This window comes from Pseudorca crassidens, chromosome 10, assembly GCF_039906515.1.
Source record: "Pseudorca crassidens isolate mPseCra1 chromosome 10, mPseCra1.hap1, whole genome shotgun sequence".
In the NCBI taxonomy this organism is placed as follows: domain Eukaryota; kingdom Metazoa; phylum Chordata; class Mammalia; order Artiodactyla; family Delphinidae; genus Pseudorca; species Pseudorca crassidens.
The window spans coordinates 29254417-29281945 of NC_090305.1; the positions used below are offsets into that span (position 1 = coordinate 29254417).

The window sequence follows — 27529 nt, forward strand, 5'->3', positions numbered from 1 at the left end:
TTCTGCCAACTTGCACAACTTTGCCCACTTGTGGGGCTAAGCTTCAGGAGGACCAGAGGAAAAAATGCAGTAAGTTCAGTGCTGCTTCAGTCAGAGGTACTTCAAATTCTGGGCTTTTCCCTTCAATTTTCCATTATTCCAAAACTTCCCTTCAGTTTGCCATTATTTACTTTTCAGACAAATAGCTTCTCCATGCGTTCTGTCCAGATTTTATAGCTGCTATCAATGAAAGAGACAGGGAGAAGTGTGCTTATTCTTATTTGGAACTTGAACCTCTATAGATTCTAATTAAACATTGTGTGAACCAAAATCATATGAGTACAGAAACAAAAGTGGTTGAAGTTTTTCATAGTTTTGTGGGGTTTTTTTTTGCGGTACGCGGGCCTCTCACTGTTGTGGCCTCTCCCATTGCGGAGCACAGGCTCCGGACGCGCAGGCTCAGTGGCCATGGCTCACGGGTCCAGCCGCTCCGCGGCATGTGGGATCTTCCCGGACCAGGGCACGAACCCGTGTCCCCTGCATCGGCAGGCGGACTCTCAACCACTGCGCCACCAGGGAAGCCCTGGGCTGCTTGCTTTTTAACAGGACTGAGAATAACAAACAAAACACAAAGGAGAAAGAGGGGGGCTGGAGGCAGAGGATGCTGTTTGTTTTCTCAGCATGTTGATAAAATATTTGCCAAGATCAAAAGCAGGAGATATTGAAGTTGAACTCCATGGCAGGAAGCTTAGAGCCAAATTCAGCTAACAAAATATAAAATTTTGGCATCATCGCTAAACATATAATAAGTACTGCATCTAATAAACGTGTGTTGGTTTATTGTTGACTTTTTGTTTCATTTTCCTGCCTTTCATCAATTTGTTATTAATTGGGGACTTAGGATCTCTAAGGGAAGCTTATTGTTGTTTAAAAACAATATGATAACTAATTGTACAATCGTTTGGGCTATTTCTTGGGAAAAATGAGGAAAGAAAGCCCAAGTTATCCAGTTACAGAAAACGGTAAGAAATTAAATTTGCTTTTTAATTGCTCCGCCCTTCTTTTGTCTTGCTGTAGTTCTGGGAATGGAGAGTCAATGTGATCTAATTGTAAATGATGGGGATTTGACATGCTGGATAATGATTATCCATGGGCAAGGAGAGTTTGCCAGTCTTATTCAGACCCAAAGTATTTCTCGACAAGAAGGAGTAATAGAGCCAAGGAGCCTGATAATTGGGGGAAATTCCTCTTCTTTAATTGGATGCAAGGCATACTAGTACTTAATGTAGGAAAGACATTTAAGAAGTGAATTGCCTCTGTGTACCTGTCCCTTTGCTTATTTCCTTTTCAGGAAACATTACTGTTTTTAAACTTTAGAGAGGAGAGAAAAGCCAGTGTGGGGATGGCTTTAGTTAAACTAGAAATGTGTGGTTCTGGAATGTTTACTCCTATTCTTTTTTTTTTTTTTTTTTTAACATTATCTCTCTCCTTTCGACTCATTGCAATACTAATTTCTCGTAAGGTACCTTCAGGCTTAGAAAACGCATTTCAGTGTTTCCTATTAAAGCTGAAAGGCAGTTTTCTTTTCATTTCCTTCTTTAGGAGTTTTAAAAACCAAACTGTTTTTCTAAAGCTCCACCTCCAAAGTTCTAAACAATTAAATGCATTTTATAGGTTTTTCACAAAACCTAAGAATGATTTGAGGTTAAAAAATAAAATATCTTGAGCACAGGGAACTATACTCAATATTTTGTAATAAAATATAATGGGAAAGAATCTGAAAAAGAATATATATATACACACATACATATATATATATAACTGAATCACTTTGCTGTGCACTTGAAACTAACACAACATTGTGAATTAACTACATTTCAATAAAAAATAAAATAAATCAAAAAATAATAAAATGCCTTGAGCTTTATTGCTAATCAGACCTCAGTGCAAGACTTTGACCAGCATGACTTAAAAAAACATTTTCCCCCTATTCTGATTACATTTTTAAACAATATTTTGCTTTTCGACATGGTAAAGACATTTAGGTATTTGAAAATGATTTTGTTGGTAGCCAGCAATAGTTGTATTGGGAGTAAAGTTGGATAAATTTTTGTGTGTAATGGGGTGAGACAGGTTCTGTCCATGAATGATTATGTTTTAAGTGATCTCAAGCTACTGTTATGTATGTTTGGACTAGGAATGAATGTCATCTAATTTGTGGCTTCTTCATATTCTTTATGAGGGATATCCTTATCCCTTAAATATTACAAGTCAGTTTGCCCCTCCAAAGTCAGGAAAGAGATACTTGCGTTAAAACCATTCATCTGTGTACCAGTCAGACCTCATTTTTCAGATCCCACAGATTTCAGAATTATCATTCTTTACCTGCCATTGAATTAACTCTCTTATAAAGGCATGGATAATTGCCCAGAACTCCACAATGTACATAAGAATTTGAGAGGACTATTAAAGACAATAAACTATTCCCCCTTGCCTTTAGCAGAACAACTCATATTAATTCATAATAACCGAGGCTTTATTTTAAAAATTAATTTACCACATTATTTACCAAAAGAATGAAGTTGGACACTTACCTTACACCATAAACAAAAAATAACACAAAATGGATCAAAGACCTAAACATAAGACTTAAAACTACAAAACTCTTAGAAGAAAACATAGAGGAAAAACTTTCTGGCATTAGGTTTGATGCTGATTTCTTGAATATGACACCCAAAGCACAGGGAACAAAAGAAAAATAGATAAGTTAGACTTTATAAAAATTTAAAATTATCAAGAGAGTGAAATGGCAACCCAGAGAATGGAAGAGAATATTTTCAAATCATATATCTGATAAGGGGTTAATGTCCAGAATATATAAAGAATTTACTCCTAACCACTCAATAACAAAAATACAGATTACCTGACTACAAAAATGGGTAAAGGATTTGAAGTGACATTTCTTCAAAAATGATATAAAAATGGCCAGTAAGCACATGAAAAAATGCTCAAAATCACTAATCATTAGAGAAATGCAAATTAAACCCACAACGAGATCCCACCCCATGTCCATTAGGATGGCTATTATAAACAACAACAGTAACAATAGAAAATAACAAGTGTTGACAAGGAGGTGGAAAACTTGGACCCTTGTGTATAGCTGGTGGGAATGTAAAATGGTATGATCACTGTGGAAACCAGTATGGTGGTTCCTCAAAAAATTAAACATGGAATTACCATGTGATCCAGCAAGTTCACTTCTGAGTATATACCCCAAAGAATTGATAGCAGACACTGGAAGAGGGGCCTATACACCAGTGTTCATAAGAGCATTTTTCACAATAGCCAAAAGATGGAAATGAATGTCCATCAATGGACGCATGCGTAAACAAAACGTGGTCTATACATACAATGAAATATCATTCAGCTTTAAAAAGGGATGAAATTCTAATACACGCTACAACATGGATGAACCTTGGAGACATTCTGTTAAGTGAAATAAGCCAGATATAAAATAACACATAGTGTATGATTCTACTTATATAAGGTACCTCGAAGAGTCAAATTTATAGAAGAGAAAGTAGAATAGTGGTTACCGGGGGCTGGAAAGTCCGGGGACGGTGGCAGGGGCAGGCGATGGGGAATTGTTAATGGGTACAGAGTTTCAGTTTGGGAGGATGAAAAAGTTCTGATGATGGATGGTTTGTGATGGTTGCACAACGATGTAATGCCATGGAACTGCACACTTTAAAATGGTTGAAGTGGTAAATTTTGTGTTATGTATATTTTACCACAATTAAAAAATCCATTTGTTTATATACTCTTCATTTGGATTTCCCCAAAAAACAGACCTCGTGGGACAAGGATTTAAGAGGAAGTGGTTTCTGTGGGATCCCAAGTAATATTGGTGAGTGGGGAAAAGGGGCAAGGAAGAGAAAGCAACCAAGATGTGTGTCATCAAGCCAGTTACCACTATGAACAACTGAGACTTAATCCAGCTGGGAGCTCTGGGATCCAGTGCGGCACAGACCTCAGAGCTAACTCCCTGCGGATGAAGGAAATGGGATATTGCCCCACTAGCTCCCATCTGTCTTTTTTTTTTTTCACTCAAACTATAAACTTTATTCAAATTTCACCAGTTTTTTCCACTTACGTCCTTTTTCTGTTCCAGAATTCAATCCAAGATCCCACATTGCGTTTAGTCATCAGGTCTCCTTAATCTCTTCTCATCTGTGACAGTTCCTTAGTCTTGCCTTGTTTTTCATAACCTTGAAAGATTTGAACAGTACTGGTAAGTTATTTTGTAGAACGTCCCTCAGTTTGCATTTGTCTGGTGTCTCCTCTGGTTAGACTGGGGTTATGGGTTTTGGAGAAGAGGTGACGTGCTCTTCATATCACATCACATCACATCATCACATCACAGGGAGCATGATAGCAACATGGCAATGCTGGTGATGTTGTCCTTAGTGACCTGGTTCATGTGGCATCTGCCAGGCTTCTCGAACACTGTAAAGTTCCTTTTTTGCCCTTTCTATACTCTTTGGAAGTTCTTTCTATGTTCTTTGGAAGTTGAGTCACCAAGACCAGTCTACAGCAAAGGAGAGGGAATTAAGCTCCACATCCTAGAGAGGAGAGTATCCTCATATGTTATTTGGAATTCTCCATCAGTCATTTTTTTAAGGGCTACTACCCAGGTGTCTAAGTCCTTTAAGCCAGGTGCAGCAGAGTGGACTCCAGTGTCCAGAGAAAGTCATTGGGCAAAGGGACCCTAATGCTGGCAGCAAACTGGATGACATTATTTAAAATTGAAAGAGATTTCTTGATTAGATCCTGACTAAAGCACTGTAGGACCTACTGGATGTGACGTATACATTAGGCATCACATCGCCCCTTTCTTGTGACTGTCTGTCTTTGAACTGTGTGCTCTGCAGCATCCTCAGCTTGGGTCCAAGTCTTCGCTTCCCAATCTGCTCCTGAACCCCTGCTCTAGTAAGAAAAGACACACAACGACCTTCTTTTCCAAAGAAGGAAAACTTGGACAAAAATGTCTGTTTTCTTCAAATATACCCAATATCTTGTAATAATCTATAATGGGATATAATCTGCAATAACACTGAATCACTATGCTGTATACCTGAAACTAACACAATGTTGTAAATCAACTATCCTTCATTTAAAAGAAAAAAGAAAAACGTTTTCTTCTGAATGTAATTAAATCTTGTTATTTTTGTATTCCCAAACTGCTATATATATCTACAGCTTTTCCTGTAAGAATGGAATAAATGAAGGAGGAAGGGGAGGCAAAGATGACAGAGAAATGTCTTGGAGGACAAGAGCTGGGCAAGACTCTCAAGAACGAAGCTAAGGAATTCCCTGGTGATGCAGTGGTTAAGTGTAATAACACTGAATCACTATGCAAGGCACAAGGCCTGGTCTGGGAAGATCCCACATGCTGCGGAGCAACTAAACCCACTAAGCCCGTGTACCACGACTACTGAGCCCGCGTGCTGCAACTACTGAAGCCCGTGTGCCTAGAGCCCGTGCTCCGCAACAAGAGAAGCCACCGCAATGAGAAGCAGGCGCACCGCAACGAAGAGTAGCCCCCACTCGCTGCAACTAGAGAAAGCCCGTGTGCAACAACGAAGACCCAAGACAGCCAAAATAAAATATAAATAAATTAATTAAAAAAAGAACTAAGCTAAACTTTAGAGTAGTGAGAAACATCAAAGCTTAATTTCACTTACGTTTCAATGAATACCAGGGACAAGTCTCATTGGGAGACAATTTATCGTGGAATTGTTTGAAACTTTGTAGCTTTCTCTTTGGTGTTTTGACCCCTTTGGGGTTTCCTGTTATAATTAAACAGTAAAACAAAATCGAACCAAACAAAAAGTCCTTGGAAAATCTTAAAAAGTTTCTGTGGTTTCAAGGCAGTCATGGGGTCACATCGAATTTTTTGATGCATGGTGCACTGGGAGGGCTAAAGTCCCCATGGAAACACCATTGAAAATGAAGCTGATGACCCCACCCTGATGAGATGGGAAGAAAAAAAGAGCCCACCAAACTTTTTATCTTTGACCTCCAGCTACAACTTGACACTCTGGCTTGGAGCTGAAGAAATTCCCACTACCTGGGGGAGTGGGAAAACTAGAAGACAGTCTTTTGGCATACTAAGTTGAATCAAAACACTCCCCATGGAAACATTTTTAGATGTGATGGTTAGGTTCTGAAGTGCTGACAGCAAAATTACAGCTTAAATAAGTTTTGTGGTTTTAAGACAATAATGACTTACCATTTCTCACTTTGGGGACCAAACCCATTTTCATGTCAGGAAATTCCTCAGCTGGAAGATTTAGTAAGAAGAAAAGTTAATGTTAACCATTGAGGAGATTTTGCTTTCGCTTACCTGCCTGGCTTGTATTTTTAGATTTATACACGTATAGGTTTACACATGCCCTTTCTGAGGTAGGGATATTTGAGTTAAAAGTGTACTATATGACAAAGACCTATTGTATAGCACAGGGAACTCTACTCAGTATTCTGTAATAACCTATATGGGAAAAGAATCTGATATAGAATGGATATATGTATAAGTATAACTGTATCACTTTGCTGTACACCTGAAACTAATGCAGCATTGTAAATCAACTATACCCCAATATAAAATAAAAATTAAATGTAAAAAAGTGTATACTATATGAGCTATCAAGCCACGAACAGACATGGAGAAAACTTAAATGCATATTACTAAGTAAAAAAAAGCCAATCTGAAAAGGCTACAAATTGCATGATTCCAACTATATGACATTCTGGAAAAGGAAAAATTATGGCGATGGTAAAAATATTACCGGTTGCCAGGGACAGAGAATTTTGAGGGCAGCAAAATTACCCTGTTTGGTACTCTAATGGTGGGTACTTGTCATTATACATTTGTCTAAACCCATAGAATGTACAACACCAAGAGTGAACCCTAATGTAAAGTTAGGACTTTGGGTGATAATGTTGTGGCCATGTAGGTTCATCAGTTGCAACAAATGTACCATGCTGGTGGGAGATGTTGAGGATAGAGGAGGGACGCATGTGCGGAGCCACAGAGTATATGGGAAATCTCTGTACCTTCTGCTCAAAATCGCCGTGAACCTAAAACTGCTGTAAAAAAAATAATAAAGTCTATTTTAAAAAATGAACTGTATGTTCAGCTATTGTGTATGTACACCTACCTATTCCCCTGCTTTCCTTTCTCCTTTCTTAGAAGAGCAGCATTGTCTTGGGTGGATGCTGCCACCTCGTGGCCAATATGAGAAACTGTCAAAAGCAAGACTTCTGCAGGGTGAACTTAAACCAGGCTTTCTTTCAGATATTCACTAACAGCTCAGCAAATCCCACCAAAGTGCCTTAAATGTAATAAACACTGAGTCCTCATAAATACAGAGAACAGATTGTTGGTTGCCAGTGGCGGGGATTGGAGGTGGGCAAAATGGGTGTGAAGGGGGTCAAAAGGCACAAAATCTCAGTTATAAAATAAATAAGTCATGGGAATGTAATGTACAGCATGGTGACTATAGTTAATAATATTGTGTCGCATATTTGAAAGTTGCTAAGAGTGTAGGTCTTACAAGTTCTTGTTAAAATTTTTTGAAACTATGCGTGGTGATGGTGTTAACTGCGGTGATCATTTACTATATACACAAAAAATGAATCACTATGTTGTACACTTGAAGTTAGTATAATGTTATATGTCATTTTAATTAGAATATGCCACTACAAAGGAAATTAAAAGTGATGGATTTTTATTTACAAAACCATCTTGGGCCAACATATATTCAGATTCCTATTGAAGTTCAAATAGCTTAAAACTTTGAGAGGCTTTTAAGCAGTATATATGATTCCATTTTGGGTACCCTATTATCTGCCACTAATCCACAAGTCTATTTTTACCAAGAGGTCTAATCTCAGGGATTCATTATATTCTTAGAACTGGAGCACCGGCAGAAAGTTAGCTTTTTAAAACATGAAGTTTGTAGCAGATGCATGATTAAGAAGTAACTAAATCTCTTAAGAGAACAATTTTTGGATGGTTCCACATCCTCCAGAATCTCTTATCTGATTTAAGCTCCTTAGTAAATCAAAACATTTGTTCTAAGATTGACAACAAGCTTGGAAGCTTTCAACAGATGGGATCTCAAATAGCTCTGGATTATGTGAAACAAAAAAACAAAACAAAATAAAAAATCACTACAATCTTCCCAGGGCTTTATAAAATTATAAAAGAAACTATGATTTGCTTAGTTACGGATTTCTGCCTAACCCTGTTTGCAGAAATACTTCTGAGACCAGCCTCTGTGATCGCCCAGATATCATATGTCTGTGACTCAAGTCTTGGGTCCAAAGCTCTAGCTTTCAGTTTGTTACCAGGGGTAAAAGTGTTCTTTGTAGTTGTAGCTCTTTACAGACTTCATTCTGCTGATACCTTCACGGCTGCCATCTTCTCCAGGTTGTGTCTGTGATTTGGGAAGATGGCGAAAGCAGAGAACTGTGCTGCCCCTGCCCTGGCCCCAGTAACGGCTTAGAGACAAACACAAGACACACCCCTCCTAGATGGATTTTTATGATATTGTATCTTATGTCCGTAGTGCTCACTGCAATCTATGAAAACATGCTTGCGTTCATCTCAGGAGCACACCTTTGCACCCACATACTTCACAATAATTTTCCTCTACTCCACACCCATGTGACCAAGGAATATTTGCCAATCCTTTTGACTGAGTAATCATTTATGCGAGACATCCTTAAGTGCCTCGGGCCTGGCTCTGTCCTCCAGGGAGCTCCCGGTTGGGACGAGAAAGTACCTCGTCAGATTCTTTACCACCTAGAGTGAATTTGGTCGTTAGCAATGGAGACTGAGCCAGTGACATCACTCAGGAAGCTAATTTTTTTCTTTTATTGAAGTATAGTTGATTTACAATGTTGTGTTAATTCCTGCAGTAGAGCAAAGTGATTCAGTTATACATACATATACACTCTTTTTTATACATTCTTTTCCATTATCCTTTATCACAGGACACTGAATATAGTTCCCTGTGCTGTACAGTAGGACCTTGTTGTTAATCCATTCCATATATAATAGCTTACATCTGCTAACACCAACCTCCCACTCAGGAAGCTGAGTATTTTGAATGACGTAGGTTTTTGTTTGTTTGTTTGTTTGTTTGTTTTGCCGCACTGCGCAGCTTGTGGGATCTTAGCTCCCTGACCAGGGATCGAACCTGGACGCTTAGCAGTGAAAGTGCAGAGTCAGAACCACTGGACTGCCAGGGGATTCCCTTGAGTGACCTTTAAGGACTGGTATTTCCTAGGTTTCCTCAGTCCTCTTCTCCTCCCCAGGATATGCATTCTAATAGCTTCAGTTTCTATTTATATGTTGATGACTATCAATTCTATCATTTTAACCCCAAACTCTCTCCTGAGATCCAGACCCATAGAATCATCTGGCTATCGGACATCTCATCTTGGATGTCTCTTGGCTACCCTATGGAATTCGTCATCACTTCCCTCCCCTCCCAAAATGTTGCTGCTTTGGAGGGTGATTCTTATCTCGGTGAGTGACACACCATCCATCCAATTTCTCCAAGCAAATATCACACTTCACTTCTTTCCTCCAGCATCTCCAACATGCACACATATACACCCATTGTCTCTCTTCCTCTGTGTATCCAGAATCCATCTAATTCTCTTCACATCTGCGGCTACTATCTTCATCCTCGCTGCCCCTCTAAAAGCCTGCCTACACTTCCGGCCTCTGATCTTGTCCTTTTCCAATTTTCCAACTGCAACTAGAAAGATCTTTCTAAAACACAATTTAGATCGTTATCACTCCCCTGCTTAAACTCTTTCTAGAATCTTCTTTTGCCCTTTAAATAAACACCAATGCAGCAATCTTAGTTCTCATTGCCTTCAATGCTGTTTACCTCCTCACTTTCACTTGGCTAACTCCTATCTAATTCTAAGGGTTGAATTTTTAAATTATTTCCTTTGGGGCTTCCCTGGTGGCGCAGTGGTTGAGAGTCCGCCTGCCGATGCAGGGGACACGGGTTCGTGCCCTGGTCCGGGAAGATCCCACATGCCGTGGAGCGGCTGGGCCCGTGAGCCATGGCCACTGAGCCTGCGTGTCCGGAGCCTGTGCTCTGCAACGGGAGAGCCCACAGCAGTGAGAGGCCCGCGTACCGAAAAAAAAAAAAAAATTATTTCCTTTGGGAAACCTTCCCTAAATTCTTCAGACCAGGTCAGCTACTCCTCCATTTTCACAGCCCCTTGTGTTTATCCTTCATAGTAGCTATGTTATTTTATATTAACTTGTCTGTCTCCTTCATGTACTGTAAGTTCCTTGCTAGAGGGAAGTGTGTCTAGTTCAGCACTGTAATACCTACCAGTGCCTAGGAGGCACTCTGCAAATATTTACTGAATGAATGAAGGACCTCAAGCAAAAATCATCAGCACTGAGAAGTAGTTAGTGAATGTGTATGTGCCCTACAGCAACAGAATAAAACATAAAATGGGAAAATTTAAGATTCTGTGGTCCGAAACAACAGAATTGTGAGCCATTACTGGCAAAGTATGATTCTTGCTATATTCAGAAGGTATTGGAATTGTGGATGAAAAACGTCACCTGCCATATCAGGATGTTGTGGCCATCAAGCCAGCAGCCACCACGCCACCTCCTGACTGTTCACCCTGAGGGTATTCAGGATGGGGAAAAAACAAAACAAAACAAAACAGGATACTGGCCTTAGATAGTTGTGGTGCATATCAAAGGAATGATTTCAATGAACCCAGACTCTTGCATCTTCCCAAATAGAGAAAAGCACTAAATTATTCATTCACTTGAGATGTATGATTTTCTCTAATTAGCAGTAATCTTTTGAGGTTCTGACTACCTGGGAAAACTCCTCTATATCCTGGCTCCCCCCCTACCTCTTTGGAGCAGTCCCCCAGAGCCATCTGAGAGGCTGTCTCCTGGCCTTAAGTCCTCGCAAGTCCACTGAATAAAACATAATTCTCAAATTTTACGTTGTGCATTTTTTCAGTCGACAGAACGAAGCATAAAAAAAGCAAGATGATTAATTCATTTATTAACAAACCAGTAATGGGGGCCTACTGTGGGCCAGGCCCTGTGAGGGGCTTTGGACATCCTGAGATGATTGTTCCCCAGTTCAAAGCTGAGTGAGTGACAGACTCACAGAATGCTAAAACCGGGAGGAGATACGCAGGAAATTCGATTCAGCCCCCGCATTTTACAGAGGAGACTTAGATGATTTCTACAATGTCTTCCAAATTACTCAATAACTGTATAAAAAGAGAATATTTTCCTTTTACACAACCAACTTTTCCCCACCTTCAATTAGGGAACCTCCTTAAAAAGGGAACACTGTATCAGTAATACTCTGAAATCCAGCCCACACAGGCTCACCTTGGAAGGGAAAAAAAAATGAATAGTCTGCCAAAGCTGCCTGGAAGGATACATTTCTATTTAAAATCTTGGCATCGTGAACGCTTTAGGGGTTAAAAAAAAAAAAAAAAACCTGTCTGCATGAAATAGTTAAAAATGATCATGAATTAAAATCATCAAGCTATGTTAGCAGGATATGGGAAGAATCTGATCACATAATCGTTTGACTCAATGACCAGAAACTGGTTTTCAAAGAGAGACTGTCATTATTAAATTAAGATAGAATTAGTTTTTAGTGGACCTTTTAGACGTTTTGGTAAAGTGACCATTTGTACACACTTCAAGGTGTTGATGTCACGCAAAGATAGGCCAACTGCTTTGCATCAGGTGAGAGATGAGGAAGTGTCCTGTCAAAGGCTGTTTTTCTTGGATGAAACAGGCCTTATTCATAGGGTGTGCGCCCCACCATAGGAGACAAGAATAAGGCAGCCTAGAATTAAGAGGTTGAAAATATCTACATCTTCAAGTCAGAAAACCAGAAATGCTCACTTCTGGAGGATAGTGGATGCCTTAAATATCTGTTTCACTCACATGTCACCTGTTTCCTGAAGCTCTGAACACCCATACGTGGGGTTTCACACGTTCTGTTTTTATACTTAGAGGGTCACTGACCTTAAAAGATCTCACATGTGCAAAAAGTTAGAGCCTCTGTAGAGGTTATAGATTGGCCATTGATGATAGTTGTTATGTTATTATAACATCACATACACATATATGAATTATACTAACACATATACCCACGTGAACGTACACATTATTACATATACACATCACTATTACATATACACGCATACACATTATTACAATATGTTTTATTATTACATGCCCATATATACATTATTATAACTGTTGGGAGCAATTTTATTAATAAATCAGACTCTTCCTCGGTCAAACTTTGGGCATGATTTTCCCTGTCTTTTTTTTTTTTTTTTTTGCGGTACGCGAGCCTTTCACTGTTGTGGCCTCTCCCATTGCGGAGCACAGGCTCCGGACGCGCAGGCTCAGCGGCCATGGCTCACGGGCCCAGCCGCTCCACGGCATGTGGGATCTTCCCGGACCGGGGCACGAACCTGCATCCCCTGCATCGGCAGGCAGACTCTCAACCACTGCGCCACCAGGGAAGCCCCTTCCCTGTCTTTTTGATTTTATAGTCCATGAGGGTGAGGGGAGATAAAAAAGCTTTCCTTTTTTCGGTTATTTAGTAGAGTGGCAATGGTACTGTTCCTTCAAGCAGAAAAGTCAAAAGTTGTATCTCATCTCAGAGAGTCCAACAGCTTTTAATTTATATGTTGATCCGGACTGGAATGCAATGGAATTTAAATTAGGCACACTCACCACAGTGAGAGCAAAGCACCCTGCATTTTCTAATTACATAAGCACTGAGGCTTGGATGATAGACGATGGGGGAAACAAATCCCTAAGCAGGAAAGCAGTGCTTTCTTATTGCTCACAGCACTTATTTCCTTCAATGTACGTTTTGAAACATGTGCCTCCTTTGGCTGTTCCCTGTAACAGCGATGTGAATCTGGTCTCTTGCCGTCTGTGATTCTCTGTACTTGTTTTGAGTGTGTGAGGCCTATTTCCCTTTCTCAGTTGCCCACTTCTAGAGATTAGGGATTAATGATACACTGAAAAGAATATAATAAGTGATTTTATTATTACGTGTTGTATGTATGTGTGTGTTTATTATGCTATTTTAGAGATATATATGATTTGAATTTGTTTGCAAATACAATTTCCTCAAATTTGGGATTATGACCCCATTTTGCAGTGGAGGGGATGTGGTGTGTGTACGACTTGCCCAAGTTCTCCCTGCTGGTCTGTAGCGGAGCCAGGGTTAGAAGCCAGAGTCTGACTCCAGAGCTGTATTCTTTCCTCCATCAATTTCTCTGTAAACCCTACTCCTCCTCCAGGCCAGCCACCCCAGCATTTAACAGGGTACCCAACCTTATGGTGATCACTCAACAAATATTTGTGAAATTGATGTGAACTCTAATTGTAGATTTGCTCACCATATTACTTGAACAAGACTTTGCAGGAAGTGGAGAACAAAGCAGACACACACACCCAGAGGTTAACGTGAGTCCGGAATGCCACGTGGGCCCGGAATGTCGCGTGCTGCTTCCCTCCCCCCTTCCCAGCCCAAAGGAGAAAGACTTCAAAATGACCCCAAATTAATTCTGCATAAGTAGGACAAAGAATGCAAAGCAAGTATTGCCAACTCACTTGAGAGATGGCTAGGAATGAATCTGGTTCCAACTGAGCAGAAATTCAATTTTGGCATCCACTCAGCTCAGAAATAAGGTCAGTTGTTTAAAACTGTGTCCCAAGGAAAGCCTGAGTGTCACAGGTGATTATCTTCAAACTTCCGCAGCATCCTGGGGGACCCAACATCAGTCGTAGCATTCTCTCCTGAGAGCATTTGCGTAAGTGTTGATGACAGCCTTGTTCCCAGCTTGGTTTTTATAGTCACAGGGTTAACTCCAGGGCTCCATACCACTGGGTTTTCCCAGGTCATTTAAAAATCTCATGTCCCTACAGCAATGACTTTTTGTTTGTGTCCATCTTGCATATCCTTCTCGGGGAAGACAAGCCATCATTCTCTTTGTTCCTAAAGAGGCAGCCGATTATGGATTTTTATACTTAGGACTCTGAACTATGACATTTGGGACAGGCTTACTTTCATCTACCAATCCCTAGGGCATAATCTAATTACCAACAATGCCCACAGTCTTGTAGAGAACTCTAGAGTAAATGCTCTATATTGACCAGAGACAGAAATAATAGATAATTAATTCATGAGCCAGCATTTATTGAGCACATTGAACATTACTGAATGTTAGATAGGCCACATGATGGTAACTAAGTGGTGAAACTTCTCAAGGGATTCCCCCAGCGGCTTGGTGGGGTCAATTTCCCATCCAGTAGTGATGAAGCCATAAGGATTAGTTCACATTTCAGTGAAGACAAATAGGTCTCATCTACCCTTCCACTGGAGGGACAGCAGCACGTTCCCTGAGTTGAGAGGATGCTGGTTGCCAGGTGTGGAGGAGAAGGGAAAAGAGTGGGTATAGGAGTTCTTGGATGGGCGGCTTAAAGACCAGCTATGTATGGGGAGCTAACCCATAAACAGTGTCCAGTCCTTCCTCCAACAAGTCTCCATTGAGTAGCTGGAGGCAACTTCTCCGTCCTGAGAGTCACACAGCTTAAAGTTCTAGAGTGAATTTCCAACATATATGTGTGTGTTCATGGGGGCAGGGGGATCCCGTACATCCAAGTAATTCTCTGACTCCAGGTGCGTGTCCTACAATTCAACCCAATTCTAACGCTGCAGTTGGTCCTTTCTGTCTTCGGTTTCTGCATCTGTGCATGTGGAGGGCCTGCTATACTATGCCATTTTATACAGGGGACTTGAATATCCTCAGATTTCGGTATACGAGGGGGTCCTGGAAACAATCCCCCTGCAGATACAGAGGGTTGACTTGGAGATAGCATCAGATCCCACAGGCTAAGGACTCAGTCCTACAAGACTGTCTCCCCTCCTACTTCAGATGCCAATTACAAGTCCAGGCAGTCACTTGGGCTTCTGACCAACAGGCTATAGATCAGAGATTCCCACAACCCCCTACTTGGGGGGTTGATTAATTTGCCAGCACACTGAACTCAGAACGTTTTACTTACTAGATTACCAACTTTTGGAAAAAAAAAGATATCACTCAAGAACAACCAGGTGGAAGAGATGCATAGGGCAAGATATGAGGAAAGGGCACAGGGCTTCCATGTGCACCAATGGTTCCCACGTACACCATTTTCCCTGAACCTCCACAGGTTCACCAGCCTGGAAGTTCTCCAAACCCTGTCTTTTTAGGGTTTTATGGAGGCTTCATTATACAGACATGACTGATTAAATCATTGGCCATTGGCCATTGATTAAACTTCCAGCCCCTCTCCCCTTTCCAGAGGTTGGAGCGGGGTGCGAATTGGGACTGAATGTTCCAACCCTCTAATTAAATGGTTGGTTCTCCTGGCAAGTTAGCCTCCTTAGGTTCCTTCCAAAAGTCACCCATCAACATAACAAGACACCTTTGTTGCTCTCTTCACTTGGGAAATTCCAAGGGTTTTAGGAGCTCTGCCAGAAAGAAGTTTGAATATATATACATATCCTTATTATATATATTTCTTCTTATAAATCACAGCATCACAACAGCCCTTCATCTAGACAGCTCCCAGTGCAAGGGCTTTGTCTATTCTGACCTTGGCTCCCCTGGTAGTATTTGGCTTGCTTCATATCTCAATCCTGGATCCTGACTATCCCTGACAGGGAATGCACAGTGAGTTTGACCTGTCCTAGATTAAGCCCAGGTTTAACTATGTCTTTATGGTTCTGATGTGACCTGTTGAAATGCTAAACAGTGTGAAAAAGCTGATCATTTTGTCAAGTAAGTTGTCAATCATTCATTCATTCAACAAGTATTTACTGAGTGCCTACCAGGTTGCTTGGCTCTGTCCTGGGTGCTGGCAATACAACAGTGAGCAACACCCCCCAAAAACCCCTCCCCCAAAATCAACCCCCCGCAAATCCTTGACCTCATGGACACACAAGAAAATTAGATAAGACCTTAGACTATAGTGTGTTAGCTGATGTTAAACCCTAAGGAGAAAATAAGGCAGGGAAGAGGGATAAGGAGTTTGTTTGTGGGGTGAGGCTGCAATTGTAGAAAGGCTAGTCAAGAAAGGATGCTCGAGGAGGCAGCATGTGGGTCAGGACCAGGGAGCGGTGAGGGAGTGACTCATAAAAGCCCTGTGGGTGGAGAGCATCCTGGCCAAATGAAAAAGCAAGTACCAAGGTCCCGAAGCTGAAGTATGACTGGAAAGTTCCAAGGCCATGAAGGAGGCCAGAGTGGCTGAATTGAGTGAGGGAGAGGCACAGTAGTAGGAAATGGGGTCAGAAAGGGAATTGCAGAGGGGAGGGAGAAGGTTACAGGCAGGGCAGAGTAGGTAGGACTTTGGGGCCACTGATGATACTTTGACACTTAACTCTGAAGGAGATGGAGGGTCAATGGCATCTGTTATATAGACATTTTTATTTAATAAAAACTTTGATGAGCAGACAGGAAGGGTACAGTGGTGTAGCTAAATGTGTAAGAAGTGAAAATACTTTGCGCTCATTTACGTAGAAGCACATTTCTATAAGTAGGTCACTGCGGTAGCGACACTTATCTGCTGTGTATTCAAATCTTGCCTTTCCTTCTGCCCCCTAATATATCCGCCATCTCACTCCCTCACTTGATTCAGGCTTATTTCCAATGTCATCTACCAGCGAGCCCTTCTTTGACGATTCTACCTGAAATGCCACCCCCGACTGCTCTCTTGTCCCCATCCTAGTTTTGTTTTTCTTCAAAGTACTTAACGTTCCCAGCACTATACAGATGTCCTCAGTATCCCCTGGGGGATTGGAGACCCTGTGGGTACCAAAATCCAAGGATGCTCAAGTCCCTTATATCGAATGGTGTAGTGCCATGAATACCGTCTCAGGTGTTACAGTGTAATACTTGACAGTTCATTTAGAAGAGCTTGTATACACATTAGTATCATTTATCCATTTACTGTTATGTACCTGGAGTTTGTTACGGTACACACATTCTCTATTCTTAAACAATCCCGAAAAATACAATGTAATATCTGACAATTGTCCCCGGAATTTTTCATCTAAATAACACAGAATAACAGACAAAGACACTTAGAAAACACTCCCCTAAACTGAGAAACGGCATTGTGCCAAGAAGAGATGGATTTATTGTCCTCATAGTGAAACAAAGCCGCCATCTTCCACCAAGAGAAATATTTATTAGATACAAACAGACTTTGTGATAAGGATTAGAGAGGACAGACTTTTTAGAGTTGATCTCTCTGGGTCACTTATTTACTCTGCCTCTAGGGCATCTGCCACTTTCAGGCCCAGAGGACCCTCCCTGGGACTTGTTGTCTCTTCATTAGACAGGAACAAAAAGGAAGACTCGCCTAGTCAGATGCTTCAGCTCTGCAGGATCTGGAATGAATTGCACTTCTGTAGAGGAGCAGAAATGGTGCAGCAAAGGGTCTTGCATCTACCAATCCCATCTCAGGCAAGGTCTGTGTTGCTTTGAGGGTAGCATCAAGACCAGGCAGCGTAGGGGATGAAGACATAAAGATTTCAATTCTGTTCAGTCACTAAATGGGTCCTAGTCCTGGACTGTAATCATTTCACCTTTCTGGCCCTCAATTTCCTCAACTTTAATCACGGAATGAAAACAAAAAACAAGTTGCAGAATAACGTGTCTAGTAAGATTTCATTTCCTTTTTTGTTTTGATACTAAAAAAACCCTTTACGGGAATTCCCTGGTGGTCCAGTAGTTAGGAATCAGTGCTTTCACTGCAGTGGCCCGGGTTCAATCCCTGGTCAGGCAACTAAGATCCCACAAGCTGCACGACGCGGCCAAAAAACAAACAAACAAACAAGCAAAAAAAAGCCCAACCAAAAAGTCCCCACTTTATATATGTGTTATGTGTCACATACATAACATACATATACTGTATAGATATATATGGAGGATGCATACATACACATACATTGATACATGCGATACATATGTGTACATCTACATAGAGATATAGATACGCACACATGGATAAACACAAAGAAAGCTTTGAACATAAGTTATTCTAAAGAGACAAGCAGAATGCTTGGATATTTGGCCCCTGAGTCTCATTTAGTGTCCGTAGCAGTAAGTGGGCTGGGTCAGGGACTGCTCCTCCCTGGGGTTGGGGAGGTGAGACTCCAACTCAGTTTCTCACAAGGCTATCAGGTGCTAGCAGATAATGGTCCTAGAAGCCTGGGAACAGCTGGCATCCACGCTCACCCTTTTGGTACTCAAGCGCAAAGCTCTTTTTCCCTACTTGCAAGCACATCCCAATATGTGCCCCATTAAAAGGAAGAGTCACAGAGAGGTGGGATCCTTCCTCTGGAACACAGCCCCAGGGTATGTCTGGTAGCATCTATAGCCCAATCTTTCTATCCACAGAAGAGAAGGGACCCCTGTGATTGCTTCCTTTCTTCCCTGAGTTGCAGCCTGCACTAAAGGATGCTCGCAGGTACTCATGAGCCCTTGACTTGATGGGAATTCAAAGTGTTCATTTGAAAGTGGGGAGTGTAGTGTGGGGAGTGGGGATGAGGTAATGAGGGGAGAGATTATTAACGTTTCCTGTACTTTTATAGCATACTTTCACTATGCTTTTACTTGTTAAAATGAGAGCACATTTGTAATTAAAAATCTAGTTAGTAAAAGCAGGCACCAAGGATACTAAGTATACTTTCCAAGTGCAAAGCATGAGCGACTTTACACGCCAACGCACTGTCCTGTGACATTTCATGTTATTAGGAACACAGTCAAGCATTTGGGTTTTGCTTCTGCTGACCGCATTGATCACTGTAAGATCAGAGCCATTGATCGAGACTCATTGTTACTAGATTTGCAAAATAGAAATAGAGACATTTCGATGTTCATGCAGATCTTTTAAAGACATGGAGATTTTAAAGACACTCTTAAAGCACGAGGTAATTTTAGAAAGAAATGAAAGCTCCTGGCTACCCTAGTCAAGAGTAAATTTGGGGATGTCCCTGGTGGCGCAGTGGTTAAGAATCCGCCTGCCAATGCAGGGGACACGGGTTCGATTCCTGGTCAGGGAACTAAGATCCCACATGCCGCGAAGCAACTAAACCCATGCGCCATAACTACTGAGCCCGCATGCCACAACTACTGAAGCCCACGCGCCTAGAGCCCGTGCTCCACAGCAAGAGAAGCCACCGCAACGAGAAACCCGTGCACCACAATGAAGAGTAGCCCCCGCTCGCCTCAACTAGAGAAAGCCCATGCTCAGCAATGAAGACCCAATAGCCAAAAAAAAAAGGAAAAAAAAGAGTAAATTTGAACAAGGAAAGAAGGAATTGGATTAAAACTGGTTAAAAGAAACTGACTTTGAGAGCTAAGGGAATCACAGGGAAAGAAAAGCATCTCTGGAGCATCCCAGACAATCTCTGACCCTTCGGACCCTTCAGCATCTTGTTCTTCTGCATAAGATTCTTCAGGATTACACCCCTTACAACCAGTTCTGACACCACAGCTCTACATGAGTTAAAAGGGCAAGAAAAAATATACCCTTCTAATGTGCCACATGGACCAATCCCAGAGGAGAAGGATGCACGCGGCTTTCATATTCCTTACATTTGATTCAAGCAAGACTTATTTCTTACTCTCAGTGGTTTCTTGAGCTATTAGGATAATATTTTGGAAACGGATAGACTGCTTAATAAAAGGCCATTTGGTTACCATGTCTCATTTTCTCATAAAGCAGTATGGACAGCAGTGTAAGGACACTGCTGATTTTCCAGATGGCTTTGGAATAAGTTGAATTCCATTCTTCCCTCAAATTGGTTAATTGCTCTAGGTTTCAAAGACAGGCAACTTCCTGGTACTTTACATGAAAAAAATTAAAAGCTTGCCTGAACTTTACAAACAGGGAATTTGTGAGATGGAAAGAAGGAGAAGGGGAGGAAGGAGGAGGGAAGACAGGAAGGAAGGAAAGAAGGAAGAAAACGTCATTTGACCTGTACCCCTTTAGAACCAAAAAGTTAATATGGTCCTCTTAGCTTCTGTGGATACTCCTCTCCTGCATTCAGGTTCCTACTTTTCTATTTCTCTCCCAAACTGGAAAACACGGCAATGATCTCACTTTTAAATCATAGATATGATATCCATGTTACTCCATTTCTGTGGCTTCTGTTAAAGGCAGTCAGCTCGTTAAATACTATCACCTAGGCTGCGTTTCACATTTTGTGTACAGAACTGCATCAATGAATGCCATTGCATTCCAAGTTGAGGGCATGACTCCAGAAATATGTCTGCACCCAAAAGTTGAGCGTTTTGCACGGTTTCTGTTGCTTGGATGAAGTAATCCAATAATTAATGTTGTTTTCCATTGAGTAAGTCCTCTCAAGAGGGTATTTTAAAAAGACCTGGTCTGAAAACATTGTGTGTGTGTGTGTGTGTGTGTGTGTGTGTGTGTGTGTGTGTGAATGTTAATGGCAGGCAAATAATCAACATGGATTGTGTTTACCACAGGCTTTCTGTGGTAAATATTCAGAAATTTCAAATAATGTACTTAAATGGTTACTAAGGCCTCTTAAAATCATCCAATCTATTATTTATCCCCTCGTCCTCCCTCTTATTGTTTGAGAGGCATTTTGGCAAAAGTACTTTCTTCATTTTCCTATCTCCTTTTGTATTTTTTTTTCAAGTTACAGTTTTAAAGATGATTTGTTTATATTGGCTATTGTGGTTCCCAAACATATCAGAAGCCTTATGTTTATGCATTTATATCCCTTGGGACTCCACAAAGCGACTCCTTTCATGGCATTCAATATCTGTCCTTTCCATACCAATGAGTTTCTTTTTCTTTTTAATAAATTTATTTATTTATCTATTTATTTTTATTTTTGGCTACGTTGGGTCTTGGTTGCTCTGCGCGGCATTTCTCTAGTTGTGGCGAGTGTGGACTACTCTTGCGTTGCGGTGCACGAGCTTCTCATTGCGGTGGCTTCTCTTGTGGCAGAGCTCGGGCTCTAGGCGTGCGGGCTTCAGTAGTTGTGGCGCGCAGGCTCAGTAGTTGTGGCTCGCAGGCTCTAGAGCGCAGGCTCAGTAGTTGAGTAGCACGGGCTTAGTTGCTCCGCAGCATGTGGGATCTTCCCGGACCAGGGCACGAACCCGTGTCCCCTGCATCAGCAGGCGGACTTTCAACCCCTGCGCCACCAAGGAAGCCCGAGAAGCTACACTCATTTATCTCTATGTTTTTAAACGGGGTGTCAGCAGGGGGAAACCAGATCCTTTGTTTCACCCTCCACTAATACATCAGTGACCCAATCGCTCCTTATTCTGCTGTCACAAAGGGAGCCGGACACTTTATTTTTCCTATGACAAATCTAAAGTAGGTAATCACTCTTTTCTCTAGATAACCAGGCAACACCCACAGTCAAAGAGGATTCTCTCTTTCTAGTTCATTTAAACTCATAATTTCACATAGGCCCGTAATGATACACCAAACCACACAAATAGTTCAGTTTCATCCTACTGCTCCCAGGCAGAGAAAATACAGGTTAGCTGGTAAGGGAGGGTACTGAAAGCAGAAGTTCATCTCAAATCCTTAAGCCAAATGGACAATTTCATGGCTATGTTACCAGCCCATTTCCCCAAGATTCACTGGGAAAAGGGGTGCTTCCTATTTTGGGGGTGCAGGGAGCTGTGTGCCCTGCATGGTGGGAGTGCACAGGGAGTGCCCTTCTAGTTTCCATGTCATGGTCGTCCCCAGGAAGCCAATCACTCCAGGGTGACTGCCAAGGCACCTGGGCCAAAGGACTCTACGCCTTTTAATGTAATACAAGTTTCTATGAAGGGCTATAGCCTTCAAAGGAAGTTAAAGTAATTATAACCTGGCTTTAACATAGAGGCCATTTGTTCCATACGTTGGAATCAATCCAGTTACATTTTGATGCACACATCGTGCCAAGCGGTCACGATGAACAAAGCACTACCTAATGCTTAAGAAGAGCAATCCTCACCCGTGGAGGGAAGACAAGACCTGGGTAGCTTTCCCTTCCTTTTTTTAAAAACAGCTTTTTTGGGCTTCCCTGGTGGCGCAGTCATTGGGAATCTGCCTGCCAATGCAGGGGACACGGGTTCGAGCCCTGGTCCGGGAAGATCCCACATGCTGCGGAGCAGCTGGGCCTGTGCGCCACAGCTACTGAGCCTGCGCTCTAGATCCAGCGGGCCACAACTACTGAAGCCCGTGCGCCTAGAGCCCATGCTCTGCAACAAGAGAAGCCACCGCTATGAGAAGCCCGCACACTGCAACGAAGAGTAGCCCCTGCTACTAGAGAAAGCCCATGCACAGCAATGAAGACCCAATGCAGCCAAAAAATAAATAAATTAATTAATTAATTAATTTAAAAAAATAAATAAAAACAGCTTTGTTGAGGTTTACTTTGCATACCCATAAAAGTGAAGTACAACACAAAGAGGTGAAGTAACTTGCCTAATATCTCGTAGCTGGCAAGAAGTCAAGTCAGGATGTGAAACATGACAGCCTGCATCCTATCCTCGTAACAACCAGATGGAAGTACCTGAGGCTCAGGGAGCTATAGAACTTGTCCAACACAGCTACTCGGTCACAGTGATTAAATTGAAACTTTGAGTTTGTCTATTCCCAAATCTTTACTTTTTTACTACATTACATTGGTCTCACTGCAAACTGTGGGGAGCTTTGAATACTGTAGCTTCCCAATTACTTTAAAAATGTTTCTTTCGTGCCCATTACTCATTCAACAAACAGTCATGTAGTGAGTGAATTGGGCCAGAGCCACAGAGCTACAGAGAACTAAGGCATGGTTGGATCCTGGGGGATCACAATCTCGTGTGGAAACAGACACGAAAACAATGAATTCTAACAGTAGGAACCTGTAAGAAGTACTCTGTTTGGAGAATAGGAAGGACTAAATTCCACCCAAGAAAGCAGAAACTTGAAGCAGCAGCCCAGGAGACATTGCTGATGACAGAGTCTATTCTTTTTTTTTTTTTTTGCGGTACGCGGGCCTCTTACTGTTGCCGCGCACAGGCTCCAGACACGCAGGCTCAGCGGCCATGGCTCACGGGCCCAGCCGCTCCGCAGCATGTGGGATCTTCCTGGACCAGGACACGAACCAGTGTCCCCTGCACTGGCAGGCAGACTCTCAACCACTGTGCCACCAGGGAAGCCCAACAGTCTAGTCTTATTTCTTCTTAATAGGGCACAGCTGAGAGCAGAATCAGACTAGCATTTTAAGACTAGTTGATGGAGGATGGAAATTGATGGAGAGGAGACAAATTGTTAGGTAAATCAGGAACAAGATGCGAGATACCAGGGATCCTAAGTTAGAGCCGTGAACGCAGAGAAGGGAAGGTGGGGACAGATGGCACAGCAAACACACAGTTATGTTTTTTCCACTGTGTTTTTTTTTTTTTATTAATACCACATCCATTTGCAGTTTTACAGGAACCAAGATTTGAGCTCCTTAGGTGCTGCTATACTTTCATGTTGCATGCACATATACGCACACAGTTTCACTAGTAATTTTTCACCTACAGATTTTTCTTAAAAAAAAAAAATTCCCATGTGGCACAAAGATCTGTAGGTGTGGAGGCTTCCAGTGCAGAGAAAGGTCCTTTGGAGGGGAAGCCCAAAAAGATGATCAGTGATCAGTTAGTTATTAAGTCCACCAATGTGTTCAACACTGGGCAGGAGGACTTATAGAGGGAAAGGGCGTGAGGGCTCAAGGTGGAACCTCTAATTACTCCTTGATTCAGTGGGGAACTTTGTTGACCCAGAGAAAAGGAAGAGAATCCTAAAGATCTCATGCATAAAACCTTCCCTCCCTTTTCCCACACACACAATTCCTTCCTTTAGAGGTCTTTTGGGGTTAGAAAGTTGTCCTCTGGCAGTGCAAATGCTTTTGGGAGAGCACCTGACATCTGAGACGAAATGGATGAGAGGTTAAGACAAATGTTCTCCCATTTTTAATTTTGCTAAAGACTCTGCGGACAGTTTGTGAGAGAAAATTCTAATTTTGTGTAGCTCTTATTATTACAAGGGTACTATCTTCATTTCCATATTTGCACTAAATAATCAAGACCCGGCTCTTCTCTTTGCCATCTTTCCTCTTCCCTAGCAGCCACAGACAAGAGGGTCGAGCTCTGCAGTTTTGGTGGGTATACAATCTACCCTGGACACCAGAGGCTCTACACCAGGACCTACTGGAAGGTTTTCCAACTTCATAACGCAAATTGCAAGTTGGCGTTCCTTTCCAAGAGGAATCCTTGGCAGGTAAACTAGACTGTTGTCTCCAGAAGAAAGCACAAAAAGGGAGAGCTGAAGAAATTTTAAAAGGAGCCCACGGTATAGTCAAATTCCAGAGGCCATCACCGGTATAGCCCTTGCTGATATAAGGGCTAAGAGGAATCAGAAAGGCTCAACTAGAACAACCTAACAGGGCTGCCAAGGAAGCAAAAGAGGGCTAAGAAAGCACCTAAAAATACAGCAAAGGCTGCTGCTAAGCCTCCCTCGAAGGCAGCACCTAAGAAAAATATTGTGAAGCCCGTGAAGGTTTCTGCTCCCTGAGTTGGTGGAAAATGTCAAATTGCCACATCAGATTTTTAAAATCAATTAATTATTATTTGTTAGATCAGATTTTAAAATAAAGATCTGACTCTAAAAAAGGGATTCCGTTCTTAAAACAAGGCATACATATTCACATCTTTCCCTTTCCTCTATACTCATTTCCTCTCATCTCTGCTTTCTTTTTTTCCCCAACAAATTTGTTCAGAGCCTTCTAGGAGTTAGCCATCAGCTGGACCTTCCCTGGTCCCAAATATCTAGACATGATTGTCTTGAACCCCATTCTATGCCCCATGGGAGTGCAAAGCCCATCCTGAGATAACCACATTCCCAGGAAGCTTAGAGTTTGTTCTGGTCTGAGCCCCTGTTTTTTCCTGAGTTCACAGGTTGATGAATCACCTGGCAAAATTCTAGGTGCTGCCCCTTCTTCCTGCTGAAACTTTCACTCCAAGCATGTGACACAGGACTTCCTGAAGACTTAAGGGGACAGAGGGAGGGTTTACAATGCTGTAAGGCAATATCTTCAAATCTACTGTCATCCAACCTTATCACTAACAGTGACTTTCCACAGTCCCAGCACAGACACCCAGTGACACCACCTTCCTGCTCTCTTCCTCATGCCTCTTAAAATTCTTCTCTTTGCTTTCTGAGAAGGTACCCAGGTCCCAGGTCCCAGGCTAATGGGGTATTTGAGAGCTCAACAGCACAGTAGGGGATCTCTATTTAACAGAATCCAGCCTTGGTAAATGGAAATTTGTGGTTGTAAGTAGCAGGTTTCCTCCTCCCCCAACTCTCATTACTCTCTGCCTCTACTACTGCATGTTATCTTCCCTTTAGGAGATTTTAGTCTCTTGGGAATAACACCTAATAAAGATATGTACAAAGTGCTGAAAGGACATCAGGAAAGGGAAGACTTGCATGCAAAGGGGCCTGTGGGGATTAAGGGAAAGCGTTATGAACTGTCCATGCATGCCTGCATCCATCCTCCCATCCATCCTCCCACCCATCCATCCATCCATCCATCCATCAACAATGACTGAGTGCCAGCTTAAGTGCTAGATACCGCTCTAGCCATTGGAGATATAGTCATGAACAAGACAGCAAGGGCTCTGCCCTATCAGGGTTTATATTCCAGTTGGGGGCTATGAATTTTGATTCATGTTTTGCAGGAAGAAGAAGCATTCACTGCAGAGGTAAGGGAGTCAAGACTTTTCCAGCAGAGAGAACAGGATACATAAAGCCATAAAGGCAAGAAAGAAAATGACATACAATTAAAGCACTAGGAAACTTAATATGCTTGGCTCATAGGATATGCAGTGGGAAGGCAAAGATGGAGGCAGGGCCAGGCACGCATATAGCTGGGAGTTTGGATATTATCCTGTGGCAAAGGGTAGGTTTGATCAATTGTACGTCCCTGTCTTTCTTTTTCCTGCTGCTGTGCCCTCTCTTCATCTCTATTCCAGTCAGCATGTGTGCTTGTCATTCCCACAAAATGAGTCCATAGAGATAGGAGCGCTGATTTATTTGAGCAGACATGTGTCAACATCATTTGGAGAAAAGGCACCAGACCCATTATACACACTCAAATAATGTAATTAGGACTAGTTTGAAAGCAGCAAACCTCAAGCTTTCTTAATTCAGTCCTGACTGTTTCAGCCCACTCTGCTTCTCAGCCTGTCTTCTGAACTAATTTCTACTTCTCCATCTCTCCACTCGTCAGCTCCTTTTCCCCAACACACACACACACACACACACACACACACACACACACACACTTCAGTCATCTCAGGCTCTCCCCTGTTGTCTTGACTCTTGTCATGGCAAGGCATGATAGTCACTGGATTTCCACAGCAAGGAAGGGGTAAATTCTTAGACACCATCTCCCTTAATGTGGGCGAAGGTACTATAATAAAAACATGTTTCAATCCTAATCTCTTCACATCTTTGTTGGTTTCATGCAATTCTAAAGGCAAGATCTGGATGGGACCTTAGAGACCGTCTAGTGAAATCTAGCTCCTTCATTTTAGAAAAAAACAGATCAGGGGAATTTATCTCAAGCTAACAAGACTCTGGAGCTGAAAGCAACAGAGGCACATCTTGGTTCCCTACTCTGATGGGGGATATGCATGTGTGTGTGCGTGTGTGTGTATGTACGTGTGTGTGTGTTGGAGAAGAGTGTGTGGTAGGAGACCCTGGTCCATGCAGGCAAGTGGAAAATGTAAGACGCAATCCCAGCAGCCATACACCCAGGCTTTATGGATGTTGGAACATTCTAAGGTTCTGCAGAGGTTGATACAGCACAGAAACCAGGCATCGGGCCACATACCCAGAATTAGGGAATTCTTAGTCCCACCCAAGCGTTACACCTGGTGACAGCCTCACTCCTCTTATCTCTGCCTCTGCTATTCCTGCTACTTCTGCTGCCACAGGTTAATGACTTGAGAAGATAAAAACCAACTCGTCTGTCTCCTTTACGGCTCCTGCTGGCTCTTGGCCTCCCCTGATTGCGGTTTCTGCTTCCTGCACCTCTGTGGATCATCGGCTGTTGCCCATGGCTAAGTCCTTCTCTCAGTCTAGGCTTTAAAGTTCCCAAGAGGGAGTTCCCTGGTGGCCAAGTGGTTAGGATTCCGGGCTTTCACTACTGTGGCCTGGGCTCAGTCCCTGGTCAGGAACTGAGATCCTGTAAGCTGCATGGTGCTGTCAAAAAAAAAAAAAAAAAACTTCCCGAGAGAGGGGCTGATTGGTTCATTTAGTTTCCTCCTCCCTTCTCTCCTTCCTTCCTGCCTTCCTTCCTCCCTCCCTTCC

The 27529-nt window shown here is 42.2% G+C and overlaps 1 pseudogene; it reads left to right on the forward strand.

Annotated features, from left to right (window-relative positions):
* Window positions 1–24766, forward strand: part of LOC137232890 (large ribosomal subunit protein eL24-like) — a 66046-nt pseudogene extending 41280 nt beyond the window's left edge.
* Window positions 24767–27529: the final 2763 nt, after the last annotated feature.